The sequence below is a fragment of the Bos mutus genome, chromosome 5, assembly GCF_027580195.1.
Source record: "Bos mutus isolate GX-2022 chromosome 5, NWIPB_WYAK_1.1, whole genome shotgun sequence".
Classification (NCBI taxonomy): domain Eukaryota; kingdom Metazoa; phylum Chordata; class Mammalia; order Artiodactyla; family Bovidae; genus Bos; species Bos mutus.
This window is the reverse complement of record NC_091621.1, coordinates 83,136,986-83,153,127: the sequence shown is the minus strand read 5'-3', so window position 1 is coordinate 83,153,127 and position 16,142 is coordinate 83,136,986. Positions and strand designations below refer to the sequence as shown.

The window sequence follows — 16,142 nt, the reverse complement described above, 5'->3', positions numbered from 1 at the left end:
ATAAATCATTTTTACATCTTCTACTGTATTTATAACAGGACTTAAAAGCAACATTGCTTTGTTATAAGGTTAGCACATTCAAAATGTTAAATTATACTGATAAATAAATCTCCATAAAAGTCATAATCATTAAACTTCCAGCTGCAGTTTGAGAGTCTATTTTCCTACATTTTCACCAGCTGAGTGCCACCAAATTTTTTGTTGTTACTAATTTGACAAGTTAAAATGACAAATGATTTAATTTTAATTTCTACTATTATGATTTAGGTTGGAAAATGATTCATTGTCCAACTAGGAACAAAGCATATTTATTTTTTTATTGGATTGCTTGTTTATATCCTTTAACCATTTTTATGGATTGGGAAGGGCTCTATATTCATTAAGAAAATAAGTTATTTGCTACTGAAAAGAGTGGGTTTATAAAACACTTTGATTTATTAAAAAGTGTTTTTCTACATAAAAGAAATTCTATATTTTGTTATAGAAATTTTATGGTCTCTTTCTCTTTTACCCTCTTTTTCTTTGTCTTATAAATCTTTGATGTACTTGGAATTTATTTCAGGGAATTGTATAAGTTATGGATCCAGCTTTTTATCACATCGTTGGTTATCCAAGCACTATTTACTGAATGATCTATCTTTCCTCCACTAATCTGAAATTCTTTTTATTAAAAGTAAATCTACTAAATTATAAAAGACAATTTGGTATACATCTGGACCTTCAAATCTCTTTCACTAATCTTTTTTTATGGCAATCTTTGGTTTTTTAGTTTTGGCAGTACTCTACGGTTTTTATTATGGATAATGATTCATTTTGATCATAAATGTACCAAAATGATAAAAATGTGCTGAAGAGTGTTCATGAATATATCAAACCTAGAACATAACTTGAATGAGTTCTTTGGATTTTGGATGAAACAAGTGGTCTCAGAGAAGTACTTTTAATAAAAATAAAAAAAAATAAAAACATTGTGTTGGATAAAAGGTCAAATCAATTCAGGCACACTGAAAATAATAAAAGAAAAATTAGTCATCATTTGTCACTATCATCAGCAGTGGCAATAGAAATATCCCTGTATTGACTATAATATGGAGGACCTGGCCATCATTATACCCATTTTACTTTGTGAAAATTGAGGTCAGGGGAATTTAAGATTAGGCATCTAGGAAGTACCAGAACCACTACATCACCACAATTAAAATTTTGATTAGTATTTGCTACATGTATTAGGCCATAAGTATTCATAAGATTCAGGTCTATATACAAGACTGAAACATAAATTATCAAATGATTGATAAAGACAAAATGTGATATAGGATTTCAGCAGAGTTAGAAATTCTCGAGATTGGGGTTGTTCAAGTATGACAATATTTTTATATTAATAGGTGGAACTGTTAAAGAGGATGACTCAGGAAGTAAAGATCATGATTCAAGAGGTCATTCCAGGGAGTGGAATTGAAGATCAAACATAATGTTATAGAAGGAAAATGGCTCATAATGTATTTGGAGAATAGGTGTATAGATTTTATCAGAATGGGAGAGCTTTTACATCCATTACTTCATTTATGTATTCATTTTGTAAGAGAATAGCGCTTTGGTACTTTCTGATGGACAAGATGATAACTGGTATTTGTTTCTTATCAAAGGAAATACATTAAAAAACATATGAGAGTTAGGAATAGGAGTCAAGCCGGGTGTGAATATCTGCATAGTTACATAATGCTTCATGAACGAGGAATGCAGAAGTGGCAACTGTGTAAATAAACAGCTCTTGGGTGGCCAGGGGAAGTCATTACATTCTAAAATGTTTTCCATCCAAACTTTGCTGTCCTATTTTAAAACAATCCTTGGATCTTTCTTATGCCTGTGCTAGCATGCCTGTGTGCTCAGTCGCTCAGTTGTGATGATTCTTTGTGACTCCATGGACTGTAGCCTGCCAGACTCCTCTGTCCATGGAATTTTCCAGGCAAGAATACTGGACTGCGTTGCCATGCCTTCCTCCAGGGGATCTTCCCAATCCAGGATTGAACCTGCATCTCAAGTACCTCCTGAACTGGCAGGCAGATTCCTTACCACTGAGCCATCTTTCTTATGCATAAATGATTGGCAATGACAATACAATTATTATAATTATTGGATAGTAAGAGATTAGGAATGACTTTAGTTTATACATTTTGATTTAGCAATTCTTCATTGTCTTATTATAATCATTATACAATGTAATTCACTTTTGCCATAAAATGATTTTCTGTTCATTCTGACTCCGATTTTATTCTTTCCTTGTCGTTAGCCAAAATTTCAGCTTTTGACAATAGCATTTCTACTCCAACATACAGAAGAATTTTCCAGTGCTTATGGAAACAAAAGGGTAAACAGGTTCTTCAGAGGCTCCTTTAATTAAATTAAACAAAGTGAAGTGAAGTGAAGTTGCTCAGTCCTGTCCAGCTCTTTGCGACTCCATGGACTGTTGCCTACCAGGCTCCTCAGACGACAGTTCATGGAGTTTTTCAGGCAAGAATACTGGAGTGGGTTGCCATTTCCTTCTCCAGGGGATCTTTTCCCAACCCAGGGATAGAACCTGGGTCTCCTGCATTGCAGGCAGACGCTTTACCATCTGAGCTACAGGGTCCAATAAATGTTTTCTTTATTTCCTATGTGCTGTGTAATGAACAGAAATGCTTTTCCAAACCATAATAGCACATGAAATAAAAGGAATATATAGGAAAGATTGAGGGCAGGAGGAGGAGAAGGGGACAACAGAGGATGAGATGGTTGGATGGCATCACCGACTCGATGGACATGGGTTTGGGTGGACTCTGGGAGTTGGTGATGGACAGGGAGGCCTGGCATGCTGCAGTTCATGGGGTCGCAAAGAGTCAGACACGACTGAGCGACTGAACTGAGCGGATATTCATATAACATTGAACAAAGATAAAAATATTAAATATGTAAGTATGTGCTCTGTTTAGTTGCTCAGACATGTCTGGCTCTTTGTGACCCTGTGGATTACAGCCTGCCAGGCTCCTCTCTCCATGGCAATTCTCCAGGCAAGAATACTGGAGTGGGTTGCCACGCCCTCCTCCAGGGAATCTTCCCAACCCATGTCTGGATTCTGTACCATCTGAGCTGTAAGTATACATTTCCTTTTATTCGGGCTTCCCAGGTGGTACCCGCCTGGGAATGAATTCACCTGCCCATGGCAAGAGACACAGGAGACTGGATTCCATCCCTAGGTTGGGAAGATCCCCTGGAGTAGGAAATGGCAACCTACTCCAGTATTCGTGCCTGGAAAATTCCATGAACAGAGGAGCCTGGAGGGCTTCAGTCTTGGGGTAGCACAGAGTCAGACCCAACTGAGCGTGCACACACACATGGGGAATACATACACACACACATGCAAACATATACTCAGAGATAGCACAACACACAGAGTAATTACTCTGTTGATTTCTGTATACTAATTCTGTTTCTTAAATTGTGAGATCAGCTTCCAGGAACTCATTCCAAACTAAAAATTAACACATTGACCATAGAGAGAAATTTGTAGCCTGTGTTATTGAGTTCTAACTCCTATTTGAAAATTGTAGGTACAAAAGGACATAGCTTTTCTTGTCGTTTTAAAAGAAGTACTCCTAGATAATTTAATCAGTTGTGAAGGTTGTTGGTAACAGCTGAAGAATTATAATGCAGTAACTTGGTACTCTTTCTTTCTTTCCTAAAATGAGCCCAGTTTCAGAAAACTATTCTGGCCACTCTTTTCTCATTTCAGCCTGTGTGGAACCTACTCATATTATCCTTATCCATTGCCTCTTTGAAACAGTGTCAAAACTGTACTCCCAAGAATTCATTTTAACTAAGCTCGCTTAATCTTGAAGACTTTTTTATTTTCCATTCCCTTAAAAGTTATTGTGGTTATCTTACAATTATTGTGATATTCCTTTATAAATGTTCTTATATTGTTTCAGATTAAATTGCTTGTTTATACTTATTATTTTAAGAAAGAATGTAAACTTTTCGAGGACAGGTACTTATTACATTTTTTAAATTGGTCCAGTGCATATTTTAACAGTGCTCCGCACTATCATTAAACGTCTCCGAGCGAGATGAAAACAGTTGTTTCTTACAGTCTGGGGATTAATACTGTCAGTTAAATCAAAGCAATCATAGCCATTCATTTTAATATAGTTTTTATTTAAATGTTATTATGCTAAAATGTGACTCAGTGGTAAAAGAATCCCCCGTCAATGCAGGAGACTCAGGAGATGCAAGTTCCATCTCTGGGATGGGAAGACCCCCTGGAGGAGGGAATGGCTACCCACTCCAGTATTCTTGCCTGGGACCTCCCGTGGACAGAGGGGCCTGGAGGGCTACAGTTCATGGGTTGGCAGAATAGGTGGACAAGACTTAGCGACAGAGCACACACACACATGCTAAAATGTATCACACCTTAAATCCTAATTTGATGTTTCTAAATTGGTAGAGTACAAACCTTAAATGCTGCTGATAGGTGGTCAAAAAATTTATTTTGCTTCTTAATGGAACCTGGTATTCAGTCCCACTACTGAATTAAAATTTTGTTTACTTGAAGTTTTACATTTTTATAGCTTCATTTGAATAATAAAATGCACAGACAGAAGTAGGAGATTAAAAGAAAACAAGCTTAAAGGACAGTTAAGTCAGGAGTTGAAGTAGAGCAATCTGTATTGCGGCACTTGGCACTCACGTCTCTAGAATGTACATCTGTCTTTAGCACACTGTTCTCATACCTTTCATCATCATCATCTGCTCTACTAGTTTGTCCTTTGTTGTATCATTGGAAAATCTTGGACTTCTCCTATTATTATACATGATATTAGAGTTTGTGGCATATAAAAAATAAATAGGCCCAGAGACAGTGTTTTTGCAAATGAGTAGTTGAATGAATGAACAAGCCAACTAAGCATTCTGGGAAATCAGAATTTTGAATTCTAGTCCTAGATAATAGGTAGTTATTTAACATAGATCAGAAATTCAATAAGGAAACAATAGTGTACTTGGAGGAATGAAGGTTCATATATTAGTTGAAATAAATGTATCAACTAGACATTCATGACCCCACCACAACCCTTTTTATCTTTGAATAAGTTATTTAGCTTTTTGGAGGCTTAATTTTTTCATGTGTAAAAATAACACCTACTTTGCAGATAGAATAGCCATAGAGTTGTCAGGTTTAGCAAATGAGGGTACAAGATAACCAGTTAAATTTACTGAATTTCAGGGAAATAATTTTCAGCATAAATATGTCATAAATATAGCATGACATACTTGTTCTAAAGACTACTTATTGTTTATTTGAAATTCAAATTTAGCTGTATATTTTGCATGACCTCTGGCAATCCTACTTGTTGATGACATGTTGAGCACTTGGTACTTGGTACATACCATGTGCAGGGTAAAAAGAGGTGAAGGTACTAGCTGATCACACTTCTGTGATTGTGAGAGACAATGCAGTTTCATTAGTATTAAGAGTGGGAGCTCTGCAGTCAGACTGCCTGATTCAAACCGCCTTCTCCAACTTAATAGTTCAGCATATTACTTAACATCTCAATTTTCTTATCTGTAAAACGGGGATAATAATAGTATCCCATGGTGGAGCTGTTGTGTGGATTAAATGAGTTAATACTGGTAAAATATTTAACATAGTGCAAAGACTTAGCGACTGAACTGCAACAACAGCTCCCATCAGTATAAGCCCTGCATACATGCTAGTTATGTCTGTGGTTTTGGGCAAACCACAGACCCACTTTGCCTGGAATGGAGGGGTTTTCTGGAACATGAGATTTTGGGTGCAAAAACCCAGACAATTCAGGACAAACAGAGAAATGTAATTTATGGTTTTATCCAGGAAAACAGAACTCACAAATATGAGACTACATAGGAGTTAAATAATAATAATAATAACAGATATAATATCATTGTCATCATCAAAAATAATAACAGCAATTAATGTGTTAAGGACACTGATTATATTTTATATTTACCAGCTCTTGACTAAAATAATTCAAGGAAATCATGTTGAACATGTTACTTTTAGGAGTGATTAAGCCTTTGCTTAATCTGATAGCTTCAAGGAGCTATCAGAAAGACAAACTTTATACAGACTTTAAACAATTAATTTCCAGACAATTTGATAAGTAACATAAACAGGAGGTCTTTGGGAATCCAGAGAAAGGCTTAATTGACTCTAGCAAAGGATGGAGAAGATTTAGAGAAAATATTTAAACTGTGTATTGAGAAATGCCAAGGAGTTTTCCAGGCAAAAAGCAAAGAAAAGCATTTTAGTGTCTTCAGACAGTAAAGAGATGTGAAGGTAGTGATCTCTCCAGACAGCAGCAAGCATGCTGGCATGTCTGACCATCAGAGCATAGAATAGAAAATAGAAAATGAGACAAAAAAGATGCAAGTGAAGGACCAAATGTAAAGGGCTTATGTGCTTTTCTCTTTATGTATCAGATATATATGTCTACAGTATAAAATTAAAATTTAAATTAAATATGATGCAAAGGAAAAGTACAGATAGGAAGGATGGACCTGGAGTGAAGTTAGTATTAGAATTCAGGCTACAAGCTCATGCTTAAAGGTCCCAAGTTGTGTATACTTGGGTATATCCAAGTGTATATACTTGGGGATATCACAAGTATATCCCAAGTTGTGTATTCAAAGGGAATAATGCCATCTAATGAATGTTTACCATGTGCCAAGCACTATTCTTAATAATATCAGACTTTCTGGTGTCTTCAGTTTTCAGTCTAGAAAAGATCATTCAAAAATTATTTTAGCTGTACAAATTAATATTTATTTTATTAACTTTTAAATTTAAAGAGTCCATTTTCCCTAAGGTTTTAAGGTCAGTTTATATATCTTATACTATTTATATACGTAATTAATTTTAATAATCACTTTTGCTGGGGAGTGGGGGGGTGTATCTTTGATTAATATTTTCTTAGTTAGAAACTTAATGCTCTCAAACATTTTGAACTTCATTTATAAATTTAGTATATTTAATGTTCTTTTAATAGCTCAGTAATCTGTCTTAAGAGAGAAAATTTTCTCAATATAGCTTATACATAATATGATAAATATGGTGCGCTGTTTACTCAAATATTTCATATTATTTATATAGTACAATTTCAACCTAAAAACCACAAGCCTATTTGATTACTTGGCTAATCTGCTACTCTAAAGGCCACATTCTCTTATTTAAAAAAATTACAATGGCATACATATGCATGTAATAATAGTTATTACAGTCTAATTCTCTCAAATATTTCCACATCTAATTATAAATCTAAGGATTAAATGATGCTTTTTTTTTTTTTTTTTCTGGCTGCACCACATGGTTTGTGGAATCTTAGTTCCCTAACTAAGTCACTCAGCCCTCAGTCCTGAGCATTGTTCTGCTCAGGCTCCTCTGTTCATGAGATTTTCTAAGCAAGGATACCAGAGTGAATCTCCATTTCCTACTCCAAGTTCTCCAGCCAGATAAGGATTGAATCCTGGCCTGTGGCAGTGAAAGCTAGGGATCCTCCTAACTACTGGACCACCAGGGAATTTCTGATGTTTTCTTAAATGTACCAAAATCTTGATAATTGTTGAAATCTGGTGACAGTGTATGTGTGTGGGGGTAGGTTATGGTACTATTTTCTCTATTTTTGTATGTATTTGAACACTTTTAAAACAAGCAAAAAGATTAAAATGCTTTATCATTAAAGATGCAAACATGTTATTCCAAACAATCTTGGAATACCTTTTTAAACAATTTTTGTGTTGCTTTCGCAGCTTGATGAGATTTCCTAACTACCAGAGTGGCTTCTGGGTAGAACACTGGCCAGTTGATGCTTAGTTTGTAATTTCTAGATCTAGGTCAACACCTTCCAACTGAGGGTATCCTTCAACCCATGTTCCTTAGGTTCACATTAGAAATTACATCATTTTTCAGACTGATATTGGCATTCTACTACATCCTCTCATATCTGCCCCTTCCTGCCTTTCCAGATCCCTATCCAACCTTCACCTTGGCTCCCACAAGCTGCTCTGTCACTTAAATAAATTTTGCTTTTTTCTGGCCCTTAATATTTAAAGGACTTTCCTTCTGGCTCCAATGACCACTACTGATGAAACCAAGCAGGGCCCTTTAGGGCCCTCCTGGGTACAAAAGTCTTTCTGAGAGTCCCCTGTTTTTTGTTTGAGGGAGAAGGCTTCAGCCTCCTAGATCTTCCCCGAGTTTCAAATGGCAGGTTCAAACAGTTACTACTTGGGGAAGGGAGGGAATACAGAAACAAAGGAGGAACAGGCAATAAACAATTGTGCAGCAGGGTCTTGGTTCCTTCTTGGGATATAGGTAACAACATATCTCTGAGCTCTTCTGCAGGAACTAAAGCCCCCACCCAGGCAGAGGACAGTAACTTCCGGCAGAGGACAGTAACTTCCGGCTGAGCACAAGATTCCTGGAGCACGATACTGTTGTTGCTTAGTTGTGTCCCACTCTTTTGCAATCCCATGGACTGTAGCCTGCCAGGCTCCTCTGTCCATGGGATCCACCAGGCAAGAATACTGGAGTGTGTTGCCATGCGCTTTTCCAGGGGATCTTCCTGACCCAGGGATTGAACCCACGTCCCTTATATCTCCTGCGGTAGGCCGGTTCTTTACCACTAGTGCCACCTGGAAAGCCCTGAATAGGCATGTGTGTGTGTGTGTGTTAGTCGCTCAGTCATGTCTGACTCTTTGCGACCTCATGGACTGTAGCCCACCAGGCTCCTCTGTCCATGGAATTTTCCAGGCAAGGAGTCTGGAGTGGTTTGCCATTTCTTCTTCCAGAATATGCACATACCCTTAGCTTAAAACTTCCCCAACTCTGCTGTTCAAGAAGACATTGCTTTGGGAAGGATCTCTGGTGTTCTCCTTGCTTGCTGAAAATAATAATAAATTCTTCCTTCTCCTGATCTCTGGCTTGATTGTGTCTTTTGGCTTGACACCCACCAAGAGGTGAATCCAGTTTTTGGGTAACGCTCTGTTGCATAAACCTTCCATTTCTTTGCCTCTCTCTCTTTTTTGGCTGCACTGCCCAGCATGTGGATCATTGTTCCCTGACCAGGGATGGAACCTGCATCCCCTGTGTTGAGCCAGAGGAGTCTGAACCACTGGACCCCTAGGGAAATCCCTTCTTGCCTCTCTTGCTTGATGATATGTTCTGATAAACAATATTTCTGGTTAAATCCAGATATCCACATATTTCTTGGACAGGGAGAAAAACATACAAGCATACCTGTCATCCTTTTGAATTAAAAGCAGTAATTTCAAGTGATCTCACTCTTCATATCTCCAACACCAATTGCCCCATTCAAAGGTGTTCTTGTTTCCTTCATTTTATAAGCAAGTATCATTACATCTAGCCCCAAGCTGTTCCCATCTACTTTTCATTTATTTTTGTTACTTTGTATGAACTCAGTGTACTAATGCTCTTGTGCCATAGATTCTGCTCCTTATCATTACTCACTGACGACGCATCAGAAATGTACCACTTTTGTCTCATTAATGTTGCTCTATTAGTTACTCCCATCAGGATATAAAAAAGTGGTCTTCCAAAGGCAGCAGTAGTGGTAAAGAACATGCCTGCCAACGCAGGAGATGTGAGAGATGCAGGTTGGATCCCTGGGTTGGGAAGATCTCCTGGAAGAGGGCATGGCAATCCACTCCAGTATTCTTGCCTGGAGAATCCCATGGCCAGAGGAGCCTGGCAGGCTATAGTCCATGGGGTCACAAAGAGTCGAACATGACTAAAGCGACAGTATATACACATATAAAAATGTTGCTATTTCTCACATTCTAAAAACAAACCCAAGGCTCATTTTCATGACCACACTTCTCTTTTCCTTCCCAGTAAAACACATAAAATGATCATATTTGATGCCTACAAAGGTCCGTCTAGTCAAAGCTATGGTTTTTCCAGTAGTCATGTATGGATGTGAGAGTGGGACTATACAGAAAGCTGAGTGCTAAAGAATCAATGCTTTTGAAATGTGGTGTTGGAGAAGACTCTTGAGAGTCCTTTGGACTGCAAGGAGATACAACTAGTTCATCCTAAAGGAAATCAGTACTGAATATTCTTTGGAAGGACTGATGCTGAGGCTGAAGCTCCAATACTTTGGCTACCTGATGTGAAGAACTGACTCATTGGAACAGATCCTGATGCTGGGAAAGACTGAAGGAAGGAGGAGAAGGGAAAAACAGAGGACAAGATGGTTGAAAAGCAGATCAGTCACTCAGTCGTGTCTGACTTTTTGCGACCCCATGAATCGCAGCACGCCAGGCCTCCCTGTCCATCACCAACTCCCGGAGTTCACTCAGACTCACGTCCATCGAGTCAGTGATGCCATCCAGCCATCTCATCCTCTGTCATCCCCTTCTCCTCTTGCCCCCAATCCCTCCCAGCATCAGAGTCTTTTCCAATGAGTCAACACTTCGAATGAGGTGGCCAAAGTACTGGAGTTTCAGCTTTAGCATCATTCCTTTCAAAGAAATCCCAGGGCTGATCTCCTTCAGAATGGACTGGTTCGATCTCCTTGTAGTCCAAGGGACTCTCAAGACTCTTCTCCAACACCACAGTTCAAAAGCATCAATTCTTCAGCGCTCAGCTTTCTTCACAGGCCAACTCTCACATCCGTACATGACCACAGGAAAAACCATAGCCTTGACTAGACAAACCTTTGTTGGCAAAGTAATGTCTCTGCTTTTGAATATGCTATCTAGGTTGGTCATAATTTTCCTTCCAAGGAGTAAGCGTCTTTTAATTTCATGGCTGCAGTCACCATCTGCAGTGATTTTGGAGCCCAGAAAAATAAAGTCTGACACTGTTTCCACTGTTTCCCCATCTATTTCCAATGAAGTGATGGGACCGGATGCCATGATCTTCGTTTTCTGAATGTTGAGCTCTAAGCCAACTTTTTCACTCTCCACTTTCACTTTCATCAAGAGGCTTTTGAGTTCCTCTTCACTTTCTGCCATAAGGGTGGTGTCATCTGCATATCTGAGGTGATTGATATTTCTCCCGGCAATCTCGATTCCAGTTTGTGTTTCTTCCAGTCCCGTGTTTCTCATGATGTACTCTGCATATAAGTTAAATACACAGGGTGACAATATACAGCCTTGACGTACTCCTTTTCCTATTTGGAACCAGTCTGTTGTTCCATGTCCAGTTCTAACTGTTGCTTCCTGACCTGCATACAAATTTCTCAAGAGGCAGATCAGGTGGTCTGGTATTCCTATCTCTTACAGAATTTTCCACAGTTGATTGTGATCCACACAGCCAAAGGCTTTGGCATAGTCAATAAAGCAGAAATAGATGTTTTTCTGGAACTCTCTTGCTTTTTCAATGATCCAGCGGATGTTGGCAATTTGATCTCTGGTTCCTCTGCCTTTTCTAAAACCAGCTTGAACATCTGGAATTTCACGGTTCACATATTGCTGAAGCTTGGCTTGGAGAATTTTGAGCATTACTTGACTGGCGTGTGAGATGAGTGCAATTGTGCGATAGTTTGAGCATTCTTTGGCATTGCCTTTCTTTGGGATTGGAATGAAAACTGACCTTTTCCGGTCCTGTGGCCACTGCTGAGTTTTCCAAATTTGCTGGCATATTGAGTGCAGCACTTTCACAGCATCATCTTTCAGGATTTGGAATAGCTCAAATGGAATTCCATCTTCTCCACTAGCTTTGTTCATAGTGATGCTTTCTAAGGCCCACTTGACTTCACATTCCAGGATGTCTGGCTCTAGGTCAGTGATCACACCATTGTGATTATGTGGGTCGTGAAGATCTTTTTTGTACAGTTCTTCTGTGTATTTTTGCCACCTCTTCTTAATATCTTCTGCTTCTTTTAGGTCTATACCATTTCTGTCCTTTATCGAGCCCATCTTTGCCTGAAATGTTCCCTTGTTATCTCTGATTTTCTTGAAGAGATCCCTAGTCTTTCCCATTCTGTTGTTTTCCTCTATTTCTTTGCATTGATTGCTGAAGAAGGCTTTCTTATCTCTCCTTGCTATTCTTTGGAACTCTGCATTCAGATATTTATATCTTTCGTTTTCTCCTTTGCTTTTCACTTCTCTTCTTTTCACAGCTATTTGTAAGGCCTCTCCAGACAGCCATTTTGCTTTTTTGCATTTCTTTTCCATGGGGATGGTCTTGATGTCTGTCTCCTGTACAATGTCATGAAACTCCGTGCATAGTTCATCATGCACTCTATCAGATCTAGTCCCTTAAATTTATTTCTCACTTCCACTGTATAATCATAAGGGATTTGATTTAGGTCATACCTGAATGGTCTAGTGGTTTTCTCTACTTTCTTCAATTTAAGTCTGAATTTGGCAATAAGGAGTTCATGATCTGAGCCATAGTCAGCTCTCAGTCTTATTTTTGCTGACTGTATAGAGCTTCTCCATCTTCGGCTACAAAGAATATAATCAATCTGATCTTGGTGTTGACCACCTAGTGATGTCCATGTGTAGAGTCTTCTCTTGTGTTGTTGAAAGTGGGTGTTTGCTATGACCAGTGCGTTCTCTTGGCAAAACTCTATTAGCCTTTGCCCTGCTTCATTTTGTACTCCAAGGCGAAATTTGCCTGTTATTCCAGGTGTTTCTTGACTTCCTACTTTTGCATTCCAGTCCCCTATAATGAAAAGGACATCTTTTTTGGGTGTTCATTCTAAAAGGTCTTGTAGGTCTTCATAGAGCTGTTCAACTTCAGCTTCTTCAGTGTTACTGGTTGGGGCATAGACTTGGATTACTGTGATATTGAATGGTTTTCCTTGGAAACGAACAGAGATCATTCTGTTGTTTTTGAGATTGCATCCAAGTACTGCATTTCGGACTCTTTTTTGGACCATGATGGCCACTCCATTTCTTCTGAGGGATTCCTGCCCGCAGTAGTACATATAATGGTCATCTGAGTTAAATTCACCCATTCCAGACCATTTCAGTTTGTTGATTACTAGAATGTCAACATTTACTCTTGCCATCTCTTGTTTGATCACTTCCAATTTTCCTTGATTCATGGACCTGACATTCCAGGTTCCTATGCAATACTGCTCTTTACAGCATCGGACCTTGCTTCTATCACCAGTCACATCCACAGCTGGGTATTCTTTTTGCTTTGGCTGCATCCCAACTCGATGGACATGAGTTTGAGTACACCGCTGGAGTTGATGATGGACAGGAAGCCTTGGTATTCTGCAGTCCATGGGGTCGCAAAGAGTCAGACAACTGAGAGACTGAACTGACTGATCTCCCCTTCCATTATCTCTTGAATCTATTCCTATCAGGCTTTTATCTCCACTGTACTGCAAATTGCTTTTCCAGTGACCTGCAGTGACCTTCATGGTGCTACTCTGATCTCAGAGCTACTTAACCTATTAGCAGTCCTTGACAAAGTTGATCATACCAGTTTATTTCTATACTTTATTTAGAAATAACATTGCAGGAGTCCATGCTCACTTGGCTTATCTTTTACATCTCTGTTTCTGCTTCTTTTTAGTCTCTATTTCTGCTTCTGCCTTATCTTTTTGACTTAAATGTTAGCTTGACGATGAAATATTTGGACTTTGCCTTTCTATCTGTTCTCATTCTACCACCACATAATCTGTGCTAATAGTTTTAAACCTCATCTTTTGTGTTGATAAATCCATTTTTTACTGTAGTACAGATAAAGATGTCCAATAGTTATTTCAGATTTTGATAGGTCCAGATTGATGTTTTGACGTCTATTTCCTACCCTTAGAAACAAACACTCTTAAAATTATTTCAGCTGTTCAAGCAACAACCTTGGTATCATAATTTGTTTCTCTTATACTTCTCATTCATCAGAAAATTCTGCTGGCTTTAATTTCAAAAATGAATCCAGAATTGAACGATTTCTCTCTTCTTTGACTACTGTATCCTAGACTAAGACACTATAATCTCTCACCTGGATCACTGCATTAGCCTCCTAACTGGTTTTCTTGTTCTTACCATTACTTCTCAGCTGATTTTTAATCCAGCATACAGGGTAATTCTGTTAAAATATAAGTCAAATCATGTCTTTCATTTTCTCTGAACCCTCTAATGACTTTTCATTTAGATTAAAACTAGTATTCTCATAATGCTGCAGAGAATTTTATATAACTTGTCCCCATCTTCACCTTTTTCCCAGCTGATCTCATTTTCTACTATTCTTCCCCCGTTTCAAGTTAATTCAGCCACACTGGCCTCATTGTTTTTTCTCTAACACCCCAAAACACTTTGCATTTGCCATTTCCTCTCCCTGATATTATCTTCTTTTACATACTTAAATAATTCATTCCTATGCTTCACTGATGTCTTCTTCCAAATACCGCCTTTTTAATAAGGCCTTTCCTTCCTTGTTGTTCAGTCACCAAGTCATGTCCAGCTCTTCATGACCCCATGGACTGCAGCATGATTAAAGTGTTAGCGGCTTCAGTCTTGTCCGACTCTTTGCGACCCTACGGACTGTAGGCCACCAGGCTCCTCTGGGACTCTTCAGGCAAGAATACTGGAGTGGGTAGCCATTCCGTTCTCCAGGGGATCCCAATCTTAGGATCAAATCCAGCTTTCCAGCTACTCTATCTTAAAATTGCAACTCCTTTGACTCTTGTATTCTTGTATCTCCTGATTGTTTCATTTTTCTCCCTAAATCATACCAACATCCTATAACAATGTATCTTATTTCTCTCAAATGACACATAAGGAAGGGCAGGGATTTTTGAATGTTTTATCCACTGTTGTATGCCTGAAGATGACAACATAACCTAGCTCATGGAAGGTGCTTCTGTGCTTAGTAACTCAGTCGTGACCAACTCTTCTATGAAAGGAATATAGCCTGCCAGGCTCCTCTGTCCATGAGGATTCTCCAGGCTAGAATACTGGAGTGGGTTGCCATGCCCTCCTCCAGTGGATGGTCCCAACCCAGGGATCAAACCCAAGTCTCCTCACTGCAGGTGGATTCTTTACCATCTGAGTCACCAGGGAAGCCCAAGAATACTGGAGTGGTAGCCTATCCCTTTTCTAGGGGAACTTCCTGCCCTTGGAATCAAACCAGGGTCTCCAGCATTATAGGTGGTTCTTTACCAGCTGAGCTACCTGGGAAGCCCATGGAATGTGCTTAATAAATACCTATTTAATGAGTAAACCTTCCTATGGGATAGGATAACATCTCTTATATTGTTATTATCTCTTATAGATATAAGCCTGACACTGGTTAGATTTTCTGTATCACAAAGCTCTCCATCTCTTTCATCCCAAATCTGATCTCACAACAACCCTCTGAAAGTAAATGATATTCTCACTTGTAATGCCTGAGAAAAACTGGTCTCATAAAGTTTAAGTACCTTGCTGGAAGTCAGATATCTAGTAAATAGTAGAACCAAGTTTTGCATCCAGGTATAGTGATGTAGATCCTAAACTATTAATGATTACCCTGTGAGTTAAGAAAACCTACATTTTTATATGTTCAAAACAAACTGCATATCTTGGAGAAGCACAAGCTTTCCTGCTACAGATAATAAAATTAATTTATCTTGTGGGCCATTCTATATAGTATAGGATGAATGAATTTGATCTGTTCTTACAGACACTGATGAATCATTGGATTGGGTAGATGAAATAATAAACAACAGCATTATTAGTAGGGAAATGATGATGTTCTAAGTTAAGGGTTCAATGGAGATGGTACTGATTCATATTTCTTAAGTTAACTTGGTAGATACAGTGAGTGATGGAGAAAATTAACCCAGATAGAGAAATGAGTGGCTAGAAAAACTGATAGGAAAGTAAGTCAACTCTGAGTGGTTTGATGAGACTGAAGAACCAGTGAAGGTCAGGAGTGGAGTTTCTATTGACAATGAACTCTGAGTTTAGTATTTGTGGTAAAGTCAACATGTGAAAAGATTAATACATTAGATTTCTAAGTTTAAAACTTCAAATAAAGTGCCATTCTTAGTGATGACAAGATTAAATATGTAGCCATGGAAAGGAGTTACTGAAGTGTGAAGGTGCTAAGTTTTACTGGTGAAAAAGGAGGTTGAGGGCTCTTGACACTTGGAGATTTTAGCTGAATC

General features: G+C 38.5%; 1 protein-coding gene across 1 annotated transcript in view; it reads right to left on the bottom strand.

Moving 5' to 3' along the window:
* Positions 1–16,142, bottom strand: part of PIK3C2G (phosphatidylinositol-4-phosphate 3-kinase catalytic subunit type 2 gamma) — a 474,611-nt gene that overhangs the window by 258,253 nt on the left and 200,216 nt on the right. The gene's annotated exons all lie outside the window — the stretch shown is intronic.